At 36.6% G+C, this 22,982-nt stretch overlaps 1 protein-coding gene and 1 pseudogene across 6 annotated transcripts in view; one reads left to right on the forward strand and one right to left on the reverse strand.

The window, feature by feature from the left end:
* The window catches only part of LOC113509436 (receptor-type tyrosine-protein phosphatase zeta-like), a 107,623-nt gene that overhangs the window by 76,582 nt on the left and 8,059 nt on the right, over positions 1 to 22,982 (reverse strand). For 4 of the 6 annotated variants that reach the window (XM_052896256.1, XM_052896258.1, XM_052896257.1 and 1 more), the window contains exon 2: positions 14,131 to 14,195. The exons of the other annotated variants lie outside the window; for them this stretch is intronic. The gene's annotated coding sequence lies outside the window, so the exon portion shown is untranslated. The remainder of the gene's footprint in view (positions 1 to 14,130; positions 14,196 to 22,982) is intronic. 6 annotated transcript variants of the gene reach the window in all.
* LOC128200976 (uncharacterized) lies at positions 19,527 to 21,887 on the forward strand (annotated as a pseudogene).

Here is a 22,982-nt window from a genome sequence, read left to right on the forward strand (position 1 = left end):
TATATAATATCGCAAAGAAAACCCCGCTCGTAATGAATATAGACATCCGACTGGTACAGGCGATATCGCAATGGATGATCATTAATATCTAGAAGAAGTCAATACATAGATATCGGATATTGCCCAACTCTATTGAAAACTAAATGCAGAGTAGTTCTTATCTAATTACATTATAAATTTAATCTATAAATTAACAGTAACATAATACGGAAATGCTATTTTTAAAGTCAGAGCCAGAAAATGGCTCTTAAAAATTAAGCCAATCACTTGTAAACCGCTGAAATTGGCTGCCTATTTCTAAACAGTTGTCAACAAGATTTATAATAGTAAGAAAAACGAACGACAATAATTCTAATTGATATTTCTCAATGATTACAGGCATTTATGACTAATACTAGGTTTACAACAAATGACGTAAACGCCAATCAGCTGTCAATACAATATCAGCTTTGTTACAATTGTGATAAAGCGCTATTCGAGTGAACCGAAATTTGATTTAGATCCTTTTACACTGCATACGATCGCATTAAGGAACAAAAACGTGTGGTTCCCAGTGCTATTGTGCAAATGTACGTACCAAGGTACTCGCTATTGTAATGTAATGGTCTCGAATACATTACAATGATCCACTAACCGCTGACACCCACGTTAACGTATGACCAAAACTATTGACAACTGAAAGTATGTAGTCCACTAGACTTACTATTGCTAGCAATATGCCCTTAGATCGAAGAGTCCCCCTGGAAACCATCGTGAACAATTCTTGTTGAATTCGTCACGATGGGCTTGCCTGCTTCATCCTCATCTATCATTCTTCATTTACCGATACATCATTTGATCACGTTAAAATAAAAAAAAAGTCCACTAGAAAGTACTTACTGCAGAACCTCAAAAAATTAAAAGGACTAAATTTGGCATGAAATTTACATCAATTGCCTTAAGAATCTTTATACATTTGATCACAAGTAGGTACTAATAAATTGTATTTATTTATGATTCTACCGCTGGCTTCGGAATGTTGTTACCTGCAAGAATCTTAGAGTTAGGTAGTGTTTTAAAATATTATTTGCAAATCCACAAATTTAATTGAAAATAACTATTACAAATAGCATAACAATGGGGGAAAGGGATTGTTAGTAATGGAGACTGAGAATACCATTACTAGCAATATACCCAACCAGGTTGACCTCCTCGTGGTTCCTCCTGGAAACTATCATGGTTAATTCCTGATGAATTTATCATGATGAGCTAACTGACCTGTTTTCATTCTCATCTATCACCCTTCACTGGTGCTCCGCCAGCGTATCCCGTTAGCGCAGGCGGGGTTACCATTCCATTTAAACTCATAAAAAAAAATAGCATAACAAAATATAGTAGTCGCCGAGTTGCCGTGTGGTCCCGGCATAGAATAAGCCACCGCTTCATTTCTCGTGGGTATTATACCAGCAACAAAGAGAATTTAAGGCAATTAGAATATTAATAATAATTTAATATTTATTTGTTCGATCGATAGGCAGCAACGTCCCTCTTAAAACATAACCAAAACCTAACTACTGTTGTTGATAACCGGGTTGACCCTCCTCGAGAGGTGGCCTGCCCTACAACATCTACAGGGCGGGCCGTCGCGTCGGGCTTCGGTTGTCTTCAACTCGGGAGCCCGGAGACCCGACATATGCGCCTCGAGGTACGTCGTGAGGTTTTTGTGGGTAAAAATCCCACACACCCCCTCTGCCTTCCCTCCGGCAGTTGGGATGGTCTTTGGAAGATTTCCTCATGTTAAAAAAAAAGGGTTGACCCTCCTGTCAAGCGTGGCAGCTACTAGTAATAAAAATAAATATATAAAAATTATATATACTCAAAAAACAACGTATAAATCGCGTAAACTATTAATTCTGTTATCTGTTAAATCACGGTGTTCAGTGGCTCGTTATTCTTGATGACTAGAAATATATTTACTGATTTTTTTTATACCATGTGATGTGGTTAACAAGCATACGGCCCACCTGATGATAATCAGTAACCGTAGCCTATGAACGCCAGCAATACCAGGGGCGTTACGCACACATTTTGGACCCTGAAAATATCTCTTTATAACTTTTTTTAAAAACCAGTAGTTTAATATTATAATTGAAATAAGTTAATAAAATTCACATATCAGCAGGACAATTTTTTTTTTATACAACTTAGAATGGCAAACAAGCTGACGGCGCACCTGTAGGAAAGTGGTAACCGTCGCCTATAGACATGAGCAGTACCATGGACATAACAGAGTATACTGTTTCGCCCATGATACCCCCCATGCGTTGCCATTCCTGAGGACTCAGGTGTTATTCCTCTGTACCCAGTAAATTCACGCCATATCCCACCCTTCAACCACCGAAACACATTTCTAAAAATGAAAACAAAAAAAGAAATACAATCAAAATATGTGCCTTATTTCTGTTGAAAATGAAGCCACGAATGTAAGCACATGTCTCGTGCAAACTCTTTACAATCGATCGGAAACGCACCACGTGGGTGTAGCAACGTATAACCGGTTCGAATCCCGTCCAGCCGGTTGACACACTGCACTAGAAGTCGGTAGCAGTGATTCATTTGCGACAAGGATGGTTAAAACATAACTGTTATGTTAACTAGCCTCTTGACAATACTGCGCTCTCGTTTGTATGAATAGATCTTATAAATTAAGGCATTTTGTACTAGTTTTTTTTTTTTTTATGGGTGAAAATGGTATGGTAACCCCGCCTGCACTAACGGGATACGCTGGCGGAGCACCAGTGATGGGTGATAGATGAGAATGAAAACAGGCCAGTTAGTCCATCATGATGAATTCATCAGGAATTAACCATGATAGTTTCCAGGGAAAACCGCGAGGAGGTCAACCTGGTTGGGTATATTGCTAGCAATAGGATTCTCAGTCTCCATTACTAACAATCCGTTTCCCCCCTTTGTACTAGTTTATCCCTCTACCTCATAGGCGTGGATTTCAGTTTTTTTTTTTTATTAAACAGGGGGCAAATGAGCATGCGGCTTACCTAATGGTAAGTGACCACCGCCACGCATGATCACCCGCAACAGCAGAAGCATTGCAGCCTTTTAAAAAGTATCATGCTCTTTTCTTGAAGGAAAAGTGGGAAAAACACCGAATTAGACTACTCCTAGATGTCATGTAAAGTTAAAACATACGCCAGACTTAAAATTAGACTTTCAGGAGTACAACTGTAAAAACTACATCCAATTTGTTTCAGTAATTTTTGTACTCTTCTGGCTTGTAATTTTTTTATGCAACTTAAAATGGCAAACAAGCTGACGGCCCTCCTGATAGAAAGTGGTAACCGTCGCCTATAGACATGAGCAGTACCATGGACATAACAGAGTATACAGTTTCGCTCATGATACCCCCCATGTGGTGGGGTGAAAGGGGTGGCCCATTCTATGCCTAGATTACAGGGCGTATTTATTTATTTATATTTATTCGCATGCCACATGGTACAAATTATTTATTATAATAAGTAAGCACATAAGACACGAGACTTATTTTTATTTATTTATTCATTAGTACATATATGTGTACATGGCGGACTTAATGCTAAAAGCATTCTCTCCCAGTCAACCATAGGGAAGTGTCAGAATACTCGAATGCAGTACTAGTAATTATTGATATATCATTTTTTTTCATATTTTCCATGTACAGACGCCGTCTCGTTAAAATTTTATTATATATAGTAAAATGTACGGAACTCCTATGAAGCATTAATCTTAATTAAAACTTGTGAAAGTGTAAAAATATTTGGATGTTTATTACTCAATCACGCGTAAACGGTAAACAAGCTGACCACTTACCTGATGGAAAGTGGTGACCATCGCTTCATTACTTAGATAACACATGACTTACTTTTTATCTATTTACTAGTTTTAACACGCTACTCCGTCCGCACAACTGACCAAAAGAAAAGGCATCAAATGAGCTTCTCAATACCTTTACTCTAATGTGAGGGTGAGCGTATTGGGAGAATATAAAACTCACCCAGATGATGAAAAAATTTTTTTGTTTTATACTATTTAAAAACAAGCCAAACAAGCATTCGTGTTTCAACCGTGAAGCAGTTGTATATGCATGGCTGCGTTTCAGTTTGAAGGGTGGAATGTAGCAGTGAATTTACAGGGTACAAAGGAATAAAGCATAAGTCCGCAGAAATGGCAACGCATGGGTATACCACCATGGCCGAAACAGTATACTCTCTTATGTCCATAGTACTGCTCATGTTTATAGGCGACGGTTACCACTTTCCATCAGGTGGGCCGTCGTCAGCTTGTTTGCGATTCTAAATTGCATAAAGGTGAATAAAATCCCTAAACTTCAGAACAAATGCTCTGGAGTTTATCGTTGTAATCTACCAGTAAATATATCCCGGTCACGCGGGCGAAGTCGTGGGTAAGAGCTAGTAAATATACAAATAAGAAACCGTCATTAAAAAGCAACTGTGTAACTTCACAAAAAATATATACTGAGACATTTCGTGGTCGCCTTCACGGAGAATGATCTCGCGCTGCTTTACTGATGACTGCGGATTTCGTACAAGGAGTCAACGGTCCGATGATCGTCATTATTAGTCAAAAGATGATTTTCATCATCGTCATTGTGGTGGCTCGTGACCCAATTAAATGGGCGCCGTGACCGATACACGCGTAACTTGATTTGTTATCAAGTTTAAATTTTGGTTTTTTATTACTCTACTTATGTATTTCACGTCTATCTATGGGAGAGAATGCTATTAGTATTAAGTCCGCTTTGTTCACAGCCACATATCTTGTAGTAAAGAATAAATTAATGTATAAGTGTTGTAGTTTTTTTTTTTTATATTGTTAATAAAGGAATCTTAGATTATATAGATACATTATCTCCATAGAAATACTTCGAGAAAAACGAATCGACTTTTTGCTCCCACTTATCAGGCTATATCTCTGCTCAATTCTCTGATTGCTCAGCAGCCAGATATTGATATATTTAATGACAAATTAAATATATTTTAAAAAGTTTTACAAAATTTGTAAGTTTGTAAAATAAACCTATGGCTCACTACACGTTTTGGGAGACTGTAAGTGTGGTGAGTAATTTTCAAATAAATACAATGTTGCGCGATAAATAGTTATGAGTGATTCCTTTGTAACTTCTATATTTATTTTGTTTTATATTTTTGCATCTTTTTAATGTGTAAACACTCATTTTATTTATTAAACAATAAGTCAAGATATTCTTTTTATGCGTAAGTATACATATAAAATATTAATGAAAAAATAGTCAGCTTTCTTGTATTTCATGGTAGGCCCTCTGTTCATGTGTATAGGCGACGGTTAACACTTCCCATAAGGTGGGTCGTTAGCTTGTTTACTATTTCATATTCCATAAAAAAAATCATAAATAAGAGTCGTAGTTCAACGGTGACGGTCACCATCACGTGAGCTATCACGCCACGACTATCACTGTACACTCACATAGATGTGTTATCACCGCGGAGTACATCGCAGGCAGGCACGACGCGGCGCCGGCGCTTGCGCATCTGCACAGCTAGTACATATCTCAACATGTTTATAAAATACAGTAATCATTATTTTTATGATATCCACATATGATATGTGCAATAAAGTTATCTTTTTTAATCGGAGTACCTTTCTAATATTATTAATTAACTTTTACCCACGGCTTCGTCTGTTTAGCCGAAACTGCGTTGATAGTACGGTACAAAAATTTGTCTATATCTTTCTCCGTCCCAAATGGTACTTTAGTACAGTACCAAGTAAACGATGCCGCAGATGAACTAACTAGATGAGGCTCAGGAACGAGGGTGGTAGGCCTTTATCCACTTCTTCCTCTTCCGTTCTCGCAACTTCGAATATGGATTCGTCAAAGATCCGCTGTCATACAAAACCAAAGATGGATACAGGCTACTGATTGCAGACAATCAAAATTGACCGTACCTACGTTGAATCAACGACTATCAAAACGTTTATTACATCTAAACAGAAAAAACCTCAAAATAATGATAGGGACAATAACGGGCCATTGTCCATTAAACAAACATTTATACACAAGAGGAGCCACAGACAGCCCTCTATGTCGAGGCTGTTTCGACGCCGAAGAAACGGCTGCTCACGTAATCCTGGAATGTGAGGCTGTGGCCCATCAACGTTTACAAATCCTCGAAACGGTGAGGTCGCTCCGTGAGGCCTGTGAAGAACCCAGGAAGCTTCTGCGCTTCTGGGCGGAGCTAGGTTGGCTGCGCCTAGCCACGACTCATACGCACAATGGCCCAAATGAGAGGCTAAGTGCGGAAAATAGAGTCTTTTTCACATTTACACAGTACCAAGTAGTACAAAGATTTGTTAATTTGTTCGTTTGTTACCTCTAAATGGCTCAACAACTCAAGCAACTATTTTGAAATTTGGCATTAATGCATTATTTGTAAAATTTTTCAAATAATGGGATGGAGGATAGCATATAACTTTTTATCCCAGTTAATCATTATATCCCAGTTATGAAGGCACGGTAAACGAAGTCGCACGTAACAACTCTCATACATAATATCGACAATATAAACGGGTCCACAACCTCAGTGTGATCGTAAAGTTTTTCCCTATAATGTACAAGGCTGTTTACAAAATATACGCATAGCAAGTAAAAATAAAGAATGGAATGGGATTCCCAGCAAGCGACTGACAGCTAAGGTCGTGCATCGCCTATGCAGGTATAGTATAGCCCGCCAACTTCGCACGTGGCTCTTTAGCGCACAGCATATGAACAGCAAAAAATAGATTTTTTTTTTTAATAAATAATAAAAAATAACATAATATTGGAGCCAATTCTAAAACATTTTTTTATGCAACTTAAAATAGCGAACAAGCTGACGGCCCACCTGATGGAAAGTGGTAACCGTCGCCTATAGACATGAGCAGTACAATGGACATAACAGAGTATACTGTTTCGCACATGATACCCCCCATGCGTTGCCATTGCGTTGGTTCGGAAATACCGCTGCTGGAAGTTGATCCCAAAGAGTGGTTGTACGTGGAAGATAGTGCCTTGAAAAACGCACGGTGGAAGACCGCCACTCATCCAGGTAGTTGGAATGGAACTTTAGTTTGTGGCGGGTAATTTGGTACAAGGATAGATTATACACTAAGTTAGTACACAAGAGGGCCTACCATGAAATGTTTTCCAAAATTCCGGAGCCGAACGAAACACAAATTTGATGTTAAAATTACCTTAAAAAATGTTCAAAATGTTAAGATATCACTCCTTTGGACTTTTATGGTAGGATTTATGATGAACAAAATGTTAAGCTCCATTTAAAGTCCATTGCTTGGGTACCTCTGTCCCATTCGTGTTTCGACCGTGAAGCAGTTGTGTTTGCATGGCTGTGTTTCGGTTTGAAGAGTGGGATATGGCGTGAATTTATTGGGTACAGAAGAATAACACCTGAGTCCTCAAGGATGGCAACGCATGGGGGCTATCATGGGCGAAACAGTATACACTGTTATATCCATGGTACTGCTCATGTCTATAGGCGACGGTTACCACTTTCCATCAGGTGGGCCGTCAGCTTGTTTGCCATTCTAAGTTGTATAAAAAAAAATTGTTTTCTAAAATACACCATCTCTAGGAAGTGCGTGCAGTGCGATTATATATTTCGATTCATCGATCGTTTCGGATCGATTCGGGCCGGGCTGTTACGCAACCCGTTACCCAATAGTGATGTACAACCGTCTCGATTCGACCCAGATGCTCCGGTTTCTCGGTCGGCTGGTACTCGGTAACTCGGTACAATTGATTCTTACATACACTATTCACAATAGTAGCAATTACTCCGCAACTAAAGTTGTTTATTTGCAGTTGAAATCGAAATCGTTAGGTCATTTTTTTTTGATGGGTGAAAATGGCATGGTAACTCCGCCTGAGCTAAAGGGATACGTACGCTGGCGGAGCACCAGTGAAGGGTGATAGATGAGAATGAAAACAGGCCAGTTAGCCCATCATGATAAATTCATCAGGAATTAACCATAATAGTTTCCAGGGGAACCGCGAGGAGGTCGACCTGTTTGGGTATATTGCTAGCAATGGGATTCTCAGTCTCCATTACTAACAATCCCTTTCCCCCCTGGCAGATGGGTTGGCAGGCGCAATCAGGCTTTAGTGTTATTTTAAAAACCTCGTCCAGTAAGTTTTCTTTATCTCAACGATTCCTGACACCCACGGGAAAGTAGAGTGGTCCATCTATGGCGGGTCCACAAGAGACCAGACAAGTAACAGTCTCTGATATTTCATTATTATAGTGATAAATAAAAGCGAAATAAGAATTGAAGATTCTTTGTATAGCTCAACCGATTTCAAAAAGAAGGACGTACTTAATTTAGTTGTATTTTTTAAATTTGTTACCTCATAACGCCATCAGTTCTAAACCAATTTGGAAAATTCTTTTTTTAGCCGCATGGATACACTATCAGTCTGGTCCCATAGAAATTTTATCAAAATCGGTTCAGTAGATTTTAGATAAAATAACTGGTTTTGTCCGAATTGAAATTGGCTTTTTCATGCGACACAATCTTTATTCATCACTCTAAGGACGCCTGTCGCTAGGGACATATAGAGAAAAATAAATCATCATACTATCACATTATTTTAATTTTATCCAAAAACAATTTACTCAGCATTGCGTTATGTACCCCAAACCCGTAGCCCAACCGTCCGGCGCCGTAACTGAATACCAATTACTATTCACAAAACATACACAATAGGCCCCTAAAATCAGATCTTGTCAACATTAAAAGCAAGTTGTAAATTTGCCATTTTGATATTTATTGTTATTTTTCACACATTATTCGCTTGGAAAACTGTTTTAAATTACATCCAAATATGCAGTGCTATTTTTTTTTATACAACTTAGAATGGCAAACAAGCTGACGGCCCACCTGATGGAAAGTGGTAACCGTCGCCTATAGACATGAGCAGTACCATGGACATAACAGAGTATACTGTTTTGCCTATGATACCCCCCATGCGTTGCCATTCCTGAGGACTCAGATGTTATTCCTCTGTACACAGTAAATTCACGCCATATCCCACCCTTCAAACCGAAACACAGTCATGCAAACACAACTGCTTCACGGTTGAAACACGAATGGGACAGATGTTCCCAAGCAATCGACTTTTGTACAAAGTCTCCCTCTGATCTCTGGTTTCTACAGACATAAAAAAATAATGCTATCAACAGGTTGCACACCCCTGCAAGAGATGTTTACAACGCACGTGAAGGCCTCTGTCAAACGTTATTGCTTCATTGACTTTTATTTTGTATAATTATTCTTTTTTTTTTTATTGCACAATTTTTTATTTAGCAGCAATCTTTTTTTGTTGAACAAAGTTTTTATTATTAGAATGGCAAACAAGCTGACAGCCCACCTGATGGTTGTGACGGTCACCTGTATACTAGGCATGAGTATCCTGATTTCTATACATTAGATTCCTTTACACACTGATAGCGGAAAAAGGTCATTACCCATTTCAACATTACCTATAAGAAGGAAATTATTGTTTTATATATTTTGCTTTTTATTTTATTTTTGTTGTTTTTTTTTGTTTTTTTTTTTACTGTATATATCTGTATTATGTGTATGTTTGTATTATTATTTATGTGCTGTAAGTAATGGAAATAAATTATCTATTTTATTCTATTTATTTAACAGAGGGAGACTTTGTACAAAAGTCGATTGCTTGGGTACCTCTGTCCCATTCGTGTTTTGAACCGTGAAGCAGTTGTGTTTGCATGGCTGTGTTTCGGTTTGAAGGGTGGGATATGGCGTGAATTTACTGGGTAAAAAGGAATAACACCTGAGTCCTCAGGAATGGCAACGCATGGGGGATATCATAGGCAAAACAGTATACTCTGTTATGTCCATGGTACTGCTCATGTCTATAGGCGACGGTGACCACTTTCCATCAGGTGGGCCGTCAGTTTGTTTGCTATTCTAAGTTGTATAAAAAAAAAACTATCTATCTATCCATACCGGTCGGATATTTATATTAATATCGTTTGAATTCTTTATTTCAAAATTGAATATTGGATAACATTTACTATATTCTTTATTGAGCCAATATCTATATACTGTAATTAAAATATATATGTAGATATTGTGAAGTAGCAAGTAAAAAGCTAGTTTCAGTCTTGTTTAATAATCTCGCATTAAGCCGTGGTGGTTTAACGAACTGCATGCACCGTCGTACCGCGGATAGCATGTTATTAGTTCAAACCAGAGATATCTGTGTAGGATGTAATTTGTAATGTAAATAGCAATAAATGCACGTAGGGTACTAATGACCCATTTGCTAGCAATATAAAAGGCATTAAACTTTAGTTCACAGAAGTGTTGATGCATAAGACATTCGTTGAGGACTTCGTACGTGTATTGTCTGAAATTCATAGGTTTTTTTTAATGGATGATAATGGAATGGTAACCCTGTCTACACTATTGGTATACGCTGGTAAGACACCAGTGAAAGATGATAGGTGAGGATGACAGCAGGTCAGTTAGCCCATCATGATGAATATACTTGGAATTCAACACGATGAAATTAGAAATAGCCCAAGCATTGGGATTCTCAAATCGCGTCTGAAGAATTATTACCTCTCACAATGCTGATGTACGTACTTATTATATTTGTGTATATATATATATATATATATATATATATATATATATATATATATATATATATATATATTACTTATATATATTTTTATTTATTTATTTTTAACTATAACATTTAAGTCGATTGGTACACATGTATGACTGTAACTACTAATAAACTGTCAGTTTTCTCATATTGGGTTTGCTGGAAGAAATCTCTATTGGAGATAAACGAGCCTTTGTACACTATTATGTTTGTTTTACATTTCAATAACCTTTTGTGTACAATAAAGAATAAAGAATTATTTCTAGGGTGAAACCACGTGATGGTCGATCCGACAGGATATATTACTAGCAATCCCTCCTTTCAACCCTCCCAAAAAGTAACACCCAACGTGACCAAAACATAACCTTACGACTTGATTCTTTCAACACACGAATTTAAAAATAAAATTAATCTTTCAATAGTCTATGACGTAAAGATCAAACGAATTAAATAACAGGTTTCTCGAACAAGAAACACTATCACGTGTTGGTGAATTGTGATTGTATCGCTTGAAATTAAGAAGCTACAAAGAATTTGGGATATTAAGCTTCGGTGTGTTAAGGCAATTACTATAACAACCCATAGCTATGAAATAACAGTTTACTCCCATAGACAATTATTACATAAACAAAATAGAGTTGTTGAAGCTACTGTTTCTAAGATCGGTTTAACTTTACTGATATTAGATAGATAGATAGCGTGAATTTACAGAGTACAGAGGAATAACACCTGAGTCCTCAGGAATGGCAACGCATGGAGGGTATCATGGGCGAAACTGTATACTCTGTTATGTCCATGGTACTGCTCATGTCTATAGGCGACGGTTACCACTTTCCATCAGGTGGGCCGTCAGCTTGTTTGCCATTCTAAATTGTATATAAAAAAAGATAGATTCTTTATTACCAATAACTATAATAACAGTAATTACCGGTAACAATATACAATAATGAAAAGAGAAAAAAATCAATTCATTTTGCTGGTTGCTGGAGCCGCCTCAGCTCTTGCTATAGTCGCTTGCTATAGTTGCTATATATATATGCACACCTCCAGCGAGATGTACCTATACAGCGTTGATTTTCAGGCGGCCCCTGAACAATAATAATAGTGCAAAAGGTATATATTTAAATAACATTGGTATTGCTCCAATATCTATATCTTATGTTCCTCTAAACATTGATGGCGGAAAAAAAACCATCACTCATTTCGATATCGCCCGTACCGAAAATGCAAGGTTTTTAAAACTTAAAAAAAAAATTTTTAAGGCAAGTACCGGTACACCTTTCGGTGAGTCGGAGATACGCTCTAAGTGTTATTTGGCAATTGTCCAATCAAGCGCAAGAGTAGCAATTATAAAATTATAACCGTACTAATCAAAACAGTTATAGAAAAGCACTTTACTATTAAGAAACACGACCTTCAGTAAGGTGACAAGACTCTCAGGCGAGTGTAATAAATGCATAATGCCATACACACTTTTTTTTTAATGGATGATAATGGAATGGTAACCCCACCCGCGCTATCGGTATACACCGGCGGGGCACCAGTGAAGGATGATAGGTGAGGATGAAGCAGGTCAGTTAGCCCATCGTGACGAATTCGACAAGAATTGGTCACGGTGGTTTCCAGGGGGAACCACGTGAAGGTCGACCTAATAAGGTATATTGCTAGCAATGGGGCTGTCAAAGTGTGTTTACAGATGTAAAATTGGTAATCGTCGCCTATAGACATAAACAGTACCGTGAACATAACAGAGTAAACTGTATCGCCTATGATATCCTTCATGCGTTGCCATTCCTGAGGATTAAGGTGTTACGACTGAGTACCTTGTAAAATTAAAGATAGTAGCTGTTTAAGCAGATTTAGATTTTTATTAGATGACAATTTTCAAAAATTTTATACGTATGTTATATTTATTTATTCATTAGTACATATAAGTGTACATGGCGGACTTAATGCTAAAAGCATTCTCTCCCAATCAACCATAGTAACGTGTCAGAATACTAGAGTGCGGTACTAGTAATTATTGATATACATACATACTAAAATTACATATATAAACGAATAAATATATATAAATAACAAATATACTTACACATATATGACATATACTATATTATACACGAAATTTAGAATAATATAATACTTATTATATCGTAAATCAAAACAGAATAATTCGTACACTGATTCACACGAGCTAAGCCGCGAGAATTAACTAGTATCATATCTTGACTCCTCTTTTGGTTAGCACACGGTCTATGGATATGTTTTTTTTTTTTATGTAATTTAGAATGGCAAACAAGCAGACTGCCCACCTGATTAAAGCGTACGGAATCGTAGTCTATTGACATGAACAGTATCGTGGACGTAACAGAGTATACTGTGTCGCCCATGATACCCTTCATATGTTACCATTCGTAAGGACAAAGGTAAACACTTCTTCAAGTCAGGTAAGACCTCTGTAAACATTACAAATTTTACGAAATCAATGGGCATTTTGAGGTCGCCTTACAAACTATTACCAGATCTAATCAAACAGACTCTTGTGTCGGTTTCCATAAATTAACTTGGGTTTACCAATATAGTTTAATTTATTTCAAATCATTTGTAAGTAACGCTTTAAATAAGTTATGTCGGTAATTTTATGTAACCCAGATCTTTTATATTAATACTTTCTATCTTCGAAATATAACAATTTCGTAAGTCTTAAATTATGGGTTTTTTTTTATGGGTGAAAATGGTATGGTAACCCCGCCTGTGCTAACGGGATACGCTGACGGAGCACCAGTAAAGGGTGATGGATGAGAATGAAAACAGGCCAGTTAGCCCATCGTGACGAATTCATCAGGAATTAACCATGATAGTTTCCAGGGGGAACCGCGTGGAGGTCGACCTGGTTGGGTATATTGCTAGCAATGGGATTCTTAGTCTCCATTACTAACAATCCCTTTCCCCCTAAGTTATGGGTTAAGGATACTTACAATAAGTAAATTAAACTGAACGAAACTGAACGGAAAGATCGAATTAGTAACGAGGAGGTCTTACTTAGGAAAAGAGACTAATTATAAAGTTGAGGTCAAAAGAAAGAAAATGTTGGGACACTTGATACGACACGACAAACTTATGAACATTATAATAGAAGGTAAAGTAGAAGGAAGGAGGGGGAGAGGGAGACAGAGACATAGTTACATCAGGCAGATCAAGGAAGGAGTTGGTGTCGTGTCGTATCAAGAGGTGAAGAAACTCGCTAAAAATAGCTTACTGAATAAAAAATCTAAATCAAAAAATTGTAACTTATAATTTTTGAATAGTTATTTTTTTTATTCTACCGTCTATTCGCTATTCTTAGACAAAAAGCAAAACAATCTTAAAAAGCGATGGAATTGAATAAACCGCATATTTACCATTGGGCGTGTTGTTCCGTTCGTGAAGTGTAATTGGCTCTTAGCATTTAGGAAAATGGCATTGCCTGAAACAAAAAAAAACTCTTAGATAAGGGGCAAGGTTTAATAATAATTTATTTATTACAAATTACAATACCAATTTACAGGGGGAAAGGGATTGTTAGCAATGGAGTTTGACAGCCCTACAGCTAGTAATATACCCTATTAGGTCGACCTCCATGTGGTTCCCCGTGGAAACCATCATGAACAATTCTTGTTGAATTCGTCACGATGGGCCACCTGACCTGCTTCATCCTCACCTATCATTCTTCACTAGTGCTCCGTGTGTGTCCCGATAGCGCAGGCGGGGTTACCATACCATTAAAACCCATTAAAAAAAAATACCAGTTTACAAACGGAAATGTGCATGCCATAAAATAGAAAACTATACAAAAATGTATCTATACGCTACTTGCTACCCTTACATTGTAAATATCATTAGCAGTAAGTTGGAAGTAAACGTTATAACGCTTTTACATATATACAGATCATGCTATATTATCTCATGCTACATTATATAGTAACCTTTTTATACCAATGGTATCTTGATGAAAGATATAAGTAGTTGGATGTAAGGTATATATATATATATATTTTTTTTATGAGTGAAAATGGTATGATAACCCCGCCTGCGCTAACGGGATACGCTGGCGGAGCACCAGTGAAGGGTGATAGATGAGAATGAAAACAGGCCAGTTAGCCCATCATGATGAATTCATCAGGAATTAATCATGATAGTTTCCAGGGGGAACCGCGACGATGTCGACCTGGTTGGGTATATTGCTAGCAATGGGATTCTCAGTCTCCATTACTAACAATCTCTTTCCCCCCTGTAAGGTATATATTATAACGTTTACTTTCAACTTACTGCTAACCACTGGGCGAGCCTTACAGTCTTCCAATACGATCACTCAGGAAAGCATACGCTTTAACATTTAAAAACATAAAATTTTATCAAAGTCGGTTCTATAGTTTAATTTTAAATATTTATAGAAGAAGGCAACAGTTGAGTTTCTTGCCAGCTTCTGCCGTGTTCTTGCCCGTTCTTCTCAGCTGAAATTCTGCATTCTAAATGGAAAATAGAATAGTAAAAAAACATTGAACAATTAGTATTATTAAACACTAGCGGTCCGTCCCGGCTTCGCACGGGTGGACATTTTTACATTTTAAAAAGTGGCCATTAAGGCTGCACACGCGACCTTAACGGCCACTTTTTAAAAAATTCCCAACATTTCCCTTCACTGCTCTGCTCCTATTGATCGTAGCGTGATGAAAAGTATACTACTACCTGCACAGGAGTATGAAGAATAATTGTACCAAGTTTCGTTAAAATACGTCGAGTAGTTTTCGTTTCTATAACGAACATACAGACAGACAAAAATTTTACTGATTGCATTTTTGACATCAGTATCGATCACTAATCACCGCCTGATAGTTATTTTGTAAATATATTTCATATACAGAATTAACCTCTCTACAGATTTATTATAAGTATAGATTAACACTTCGCTTTCAGTAATGAAATGTAACAAATATTTGGTAAGATAAAAAAATATACTGCTTCTTAGTAAAAACGTAATGGTCAATTATTGAAGGCCACGTGGAAAAAAAAAGGCATGAGCATGAAAATATTATGCTGGCTAATCACAATACCATACTGTACTTTTTTAATTAACAAAAACACCGCCTCACTTTTTTCAGCAACAGAAGTACAGCATTGTCAATGTCGTATTAAATCGCTTTTGTTCCTTACCTTAATCATTGTAACATAAAACATGATTATAAATATCTCACTCTATTTCCTCTGTAAACTTATTTTTTTATGCAACTTAGAATGGCAAACAAGCTGACCTGGTCCACCTGATGGAAAGTGGTAACCGTCGCCTATAGACATGAGCAGCGCCATAGACATAACAGAATATACAGTTTCACCCATGATACGCCCCGTACGTTGCCATTCCTGAGGACTCAGGTGTTATTCTTCTGTAGCCTGTAAATTCACTTGCCATATCCCACCCTTCAAACTGAAACACAACCATGCAAACAACTGCTTCACGGTTGAAACACGAATGGGACAGAGGTGCCCAAACAATCGACTTTTATACAAAGTCTCCCTCTGGTTTAACTCTAGTCTTGACCACAAAACATTCGAACTCTTGACCAAAATTTAAAAAGAAACAACATCTATAAAAATCCAATTTTTGAACTCCAAAAATCGTGAGTTCACTAGCCAACACCAAAAACTTCGTGTGTTAATTTCAACTAACACTCCGGTGATAGTAGACACCGATTACATATCATATTAATCCGAGTAGACTCCCGTCACCTACGAGTATATTACATTTATACAATTATTTTGTGTCAGTTGGCAGTTATACAAGTGGAAAAGGTTACTTTTTTATATATAATTAATTAAATTTACAAGTGGAAGACTTTGTACAAAAGTCGTTTGCTTAGGAAAGGGATTGTTAGTAATGGAGACTAAAAATCCCATTGCAAGCAATATACCCAACCAGGTCGACCTCCTTATGGTCCCCCTGGAAACTATCATGGTTAATTCCTGATGAATTCATCATGATAGGCTAACTGGCCTGTTTTCATTCTCATCTATCACCCTTCACTGGTGCTCCGCCAGCGTATCCCGTTAGCGCAGGCGCGGTTACCATACCATTTTCATCCACCAAAACAAAAATATACAGATATCGGATCGGTATTCGTGTTACCCATGGCTAGTTCTGAAATGATTCGATTATACACACTGGTCGATTTTTATGTATATAAATAAAAAAAACCCTGCACATTTACGAGACAAACGTAAAGAGAAATTTCCCTCGCCTGCACAAGCTATTAAAGTCATAGAACGATATACTTAGCTAAAAGATAGAAATCGTTCACTATACGTATATAATTATTCCATAACGGTTACCTATCAAATGTATATGGAACCAATCATACAGATACTCGATCACAGATTATATTAACTTATATAATCGAACGTGAATTAAAATATAAAATTATACATAGTTATGTCACATTAATGGCGGATTTTCCAATTCGTTAAATATATTAACATAAAATACGATTAATTTATTACATCAACAAGAAATAAGGCATAACATAATCTTTATTTATTATGCGTTCGAATAAATATTCGATTAAGTACTGTTGAAGTAGGAAATTATTGGTACTTGATAAAGTTTGAATTAAACCTTTCTGAGTTAGAAAACACTTGCACTTTATTTACATATATTTTTATTTATTTATTTATTTATTTCTTATTGCATTCCATTATATAATTTCTGATGCCATTAAGAGACTACCGACTAAACCATCTTTCAAAAAAAGTGTTAACGCACACTTTTTATTTTTATCCGAGCAGTAAGTACTTTATATTATTCTCAATTTCGTGTATAATATAGTATATGTCACATATGTGTAAGTATATTTGTTATTTATATATATTTATTCGTTTATATATGTAATTTTATTATGTATGTATATCAATAATTAGTAGTACCGCATTCGAGTATTCTGACACTTCCCTATGGTTGACTGGGAGAGAATGCTTTTAGCATTAAGTCCGCCATGTACACATATTTGTACTAATGAATAAATAAATAAATAAATTAGTAGATAAAATTTCAATTATGAACCCTGTTGGGCACAGCAAGTACGAGAGAGGAGGACGACCTTTTTTTTCTGTTACAATACTATCCAGTCATTGAAATTGTATCACGATAGCTACGTATTTTCTTACTATTATTATTATTCATTATTTAAGTATTGGTGTGTATCTATTCATATCGTAATTGTTATTAGTATTATATAGTTATTTAATATATTCTGTAGTTTATAATTATTTAACTACCGAAATGACAACATAACCTTCAAGAAAAGAGCATACCTATTCCTTTTTAAAATGCCGGCAGCACATCTGCAATGCCGTTGGTGTCGTGGGTGATCATGGGCGGCGGTAGTCACTTACCATCAGGTGAGCCGCATGCTCGTTTGCCCCGTGTTGTAAAAAAGACTATAATCTGCTATATATTGTTTTTGTTACTATATAGTATATAAACTATATAGAGCTATGTTCGGAGTCTCTGCTTGATGGAATCCGAAACGAGGATATCCGCAAAAGAAACAAAATAACCGACATAACCCAAAGGATAAGAAAGCTGAAGTGGTAATGGACTGGTCACATAGCTCGAAGAACCGACAATCGATGAGGAAAAAAGGTTCTTGAGATAACCGCGTACGGGCAAACGTAATGTAGGACGAGCCCCCCCTACTAGATGGAGTGACGACCTAAAATGCATTGCAGGGAATCAGTGAACGAAGGTAGCTCAGAACTGCTCCTTATGACAGTCTATGGGATAGGTCTATACTCAACGGTGGATAGATAACGGCTGATATGATGATGATGATGATGATGATGATGAATCAATTAATAATAATTAATGTAGATATCTAAGTATGTAAAAGATTGAATAAAAATACTAACACTAATGCCGTGTGGTCCTGACATAGAATTGGCCACCCTTATTTTCCCGTGGGTATCACATGGTGGAACATAATGGTCTAGCGTACCTCTTAAAACATCACGAAAACCTACCTACTATTACCATCCCCTCTGCCAAGAGGGGTAACTACTGGTAAAACCCCCCTTATGGGGGAATCCTCTGTTCAACACCGGACAATTAAAAGCTGATGTGATAATGTAGATCTCTTGGAGGAAAGGGATTGTTAGTAATGGGGTCTAATAGCCCCATTACTGGCAATATACCCTCTCAGGATGACCTCCACGCGGTCCCCCTGGAAGCCAACATGTTTAATTCTTGTCGAATTCATCATGGTGGGCCAACTAACCTGCATTCATTCTCACCTATCATCTTCCACTGGTGCCTCGTCGGTGTATACCGATAGCGCGGGCGGGGTTACCAATCCATTTTCACCCATTAAAAAAAAAAAAAAGAAAAAAATGTAGATCTCTTATTTATACAGAAGATAACATTATGCCAAAATATACAATATTTGTTTTTTTTTTTTTTTAATATTATTTTAAGGTCTTTTACCTTCTTCAGGTATATCAGTCCTAGAGCTATCCTAGACGCGGAAAGAGAAGAATTAATGGGCATCAATAATTTACAGAGATGGTCTAAAATTTCTGGTTTCAAGTTCAGCTAACATAGATTGAATAAGACCAACATTCAATTTATGTTATTATTTCAATTTATTTAATATTAAATTATATATATATATATATATATATATATATATATATATATATATATATATATATATATATATATATATATATATATATTTCCAATAACAACAATTATTGTTGTTATTGGAAAATGAATGAAGACAGTGCCGCGCGGCGGCAGCGGTGCAGCACGCTCGACGCCGCCACGCCGGGCGCGCTCGCTCGGAATGTGTCTAATTGCGTCTAACGGCGCGCTAGCCGATCTCCGGAACAGTATTTACAAACCATGAAAATTCTGGAAACCGGTGCAGTTTGCACGCGTATGCAGTGATAATAACATATCTAGCATGTAATTCACGCGATGCAAGCGGCCGCGTATATCATTAGCTATGGTAGAATAGAAACAAGCTTTTTACTATGGTAAGTCCATGTGGTAGGTTGTTTTTATACTATAAATATGGCAAACAAGCATGCAGCCTGTCTGATGGTAAACGGTCACTCTAGGCTATGGACGCCTGCAACATTAGGGGTGTCACGATATATGTATATTTTTGAAAATTCTATCTACCCGTGCGAAACCGGGCCGGATCACTAATGTTTATATACAATTATACTTCGCGCTTCGTCCTCGAGATTATTATTTGTAGAATATAAACAACATGTAGTAACGCACAAGTGACACCGCCCCTGCACTATTGTTGAGAGAGGGATTCCCCCTTTTTCCTTTTTCTTTTTATTCCTCGGTAGGTACATAGTCTACTTAGCCCGTTCATTTCATTTCCTGTTCATTCGCAATTTAGTGCTTCACCGCTCCGCACATAATACATCGCGTTGTCGTGTTAATAAAAAAAAAAAAAAAAAAGATCCCAAAAAGGAATAGTAGTGATCTCAACGACCCAACATTCAACATTACATAGTGTCGTTGTAGTGGTATTTATTTTCAAAACTATATCTATACACAAAAGTTTTTTTTGTCTCCAGAAGAATGCAATCGAGATAGTCATATGGGCTATATCACCGCATTCAAACGAAATGGTTGACGTGCAATTCAGCGGGAATTGTACACAACATGTGTTTCGATAACTTTCGTTATCGCATTTTCAAATAACACCCATAAAAGGATATAATAAATATAAATATAGAATTTCATTTTTAATAAAATATTTTTAAATAAATTATTGGCAAATATATATATAAAAGAGAAGTCGTTACTTTTGATTTCAGTTATAGAGAATATTTGATTATAGGGGTGTATTGTATAAACAATAATACTTATTGGAGACAAAAAATATTAGGTTTTAACGTATCCACGTTAACAATGTTAGTATGTACCCAGAGCCGTTATCAGGACGAACTCGACACATACTATACTTTTGTATACAATTGCATAAATTTATGCCTATACACATCATATATTTATATATTATATGATTTTATGTCAGATGATGCCTCAATTAATAGCGGAATCAGTAGACTGGTTAATAGATCCTCCTGAGGAAGAGATACTAGAACCAGAGACTGTAAACCTTCCATCAGACGATGTAGATGTGATTCACGATGCGTTAACGTATCCAGACGGTAGGGCGTCTGTAGTCAAAAATAATCCGATTACGGATCAAGACGCTGGTCAAAACTGTCCAGGCCCGTCAAATGTGGAGCCTCAGTAGCTAGATACTGAGACTTTAGAAATTCTTGGAGTCGATCCAACGTGTACTAATAATTACGGTAGCGATGTCCATAAAGAATTGCCATTGCGATTTCAACACATCGCCCAAGAAGGAATTAGTAAAGAGCTTAAAAAATAATTAGTAAATAAATACCCACTACCAGCTAACTGCTTACTTGTAGTGCTCCCACAATAAATCCCGAGATAAAAAGCAGAGCTTCCAGAACTAGCTACTACGCGTGATAAAGGTATTGAGATAAAAAAAACCAATGGCTTCAGCCATATCTTGTCTTAGGTCAAGCTATTTCAACATAGCTTAATTGTAATCAAAAAGATAAAGAACTTTTACAAAAACTGATGGATCTCAGCCGTCTAATGTGTGACATACAGCATAGCGACTCCATGACTAGACGACACTTCATTCTAAGTGCTTTAAAGAAGGATATGAAGGAATATCTTACAAACACAAAAGTTGATACCTTCTTATTTGGCTATAAATTGGCTGAAACAATAAAATCGACCGAAGCTGTTAACAAATCAGACATAGACCTAAAGGTGGTTTCTGATGGTACCAAAAACCTGACAAGAAGAACAGACCTTCTTCCTTCAAGGCCTTAAAACAGGAGAGCTCCAGCACCGGCACGCAAGCAGCCGGGCATGGGAGCGAGATTCCGTCAGCCTGCCGCAGCACGACCCTTGATTCTCCCAACGCAGCCGGCTGGGCACATAGCGACGTTATATCGTGGGGTCCACCACCACCGCAGCCGCCGTCGCCACCTCCTCCGACACAACATCCACGTCGTCGTTACTACGTACGTCGTTACTAGATACGTATATTCCAGTTAAGTATGCAGGTCGTTTAACAAACTTTTATGATCAATGGTCTATTATCACAAATGTTCACTTGATCCTTTCAGGGATTAAGGGTTACAAAATAATTTTTTCGTCACCTGTTTATCAAGAATCATACAGATTCAGAAAAATATCAATATATTGATGCAATTAATAATCTTCTACAAATTGACACTGTTTCAGAGTTTATTTTTTATAAGGGAAGTCTTATATCTAATATTTTTAATATAATACAAGAACTTAATGGCAAAATGAGGCTCGTATTGAATCTCAAAAGATTAAATAAATTTATCCAGACGGATCATATACGAATAATATTTATTTACGAAGAATTAGAAGATTTACGAACTGCATTAAAATTAATATCAAAAGATTTCTATATGGCAACATTAGACCTTAAAGACGCTTATTTTTTAATAAACATTCATAATGAATCTAAAAAATATATCCGATTTATTTTTGACAATAAATTATATCAATTTAATGTTTTGCCATTTAGTTTAGCTACCGCAGATATATTGTGTATTATATATGAAGCCGATTACTAGACTTTTAAAAACTGGCGATTTTTTATTTACCTTATACTTAGATAATTGGTTTTATTGGGTAATTCTTATCAACAATGCTTGACAAATATTGAGATGACTTCCAAACTACTATCTTCCTCAGGTTTTACAATTAATCAGGATAAAAGTAACCTTGAGCCTTCATTATCTTGTAAATTTATGGGAATAGTTGTAGAATCACACAATACAATTAAGCTTACCATTCGATTATAAAAATAGATTACGAATTTCGATCTCAATCAGAAAGTTTTTGTCGATATGAACGTATTTTAATCAGAGGAATTTGCTCAATTTTTAGCTTTACTCGTGTCGGCTTATCCAGCCATTGAGTATGGATGATTTTGCACTAAAGATTTGGAGCGTTCAAAATTTCTTAATCTAAAAAATCATAACGATTATGATATGTATAGGAATATACCTAGTTCGTATATTCTGACTTTCAATGGTGATTAAATAATATAGATAGCTCTGTGTATCATCGTATCAGAGAGACGTATGCCATTGAAATTTACTCTGACGCCTC

The sequence above is a fragment of the Galleria mellonella genome, unplaced genomic scaffold (genome assembly GCF_026898425.1).
Source record: "Galleria mellonella isolate WM207_F2 unplaced genomic scaffold, CSIRO_AGI_GalMel_v1 utg32, whole genome shotgun sequence".
Lineage (NCBI taxonomy): Eukaryota > Metazoa > Arthropoda > Insecta > Lepidoptera > Pyralidae > Galleria > Galleria mellonella.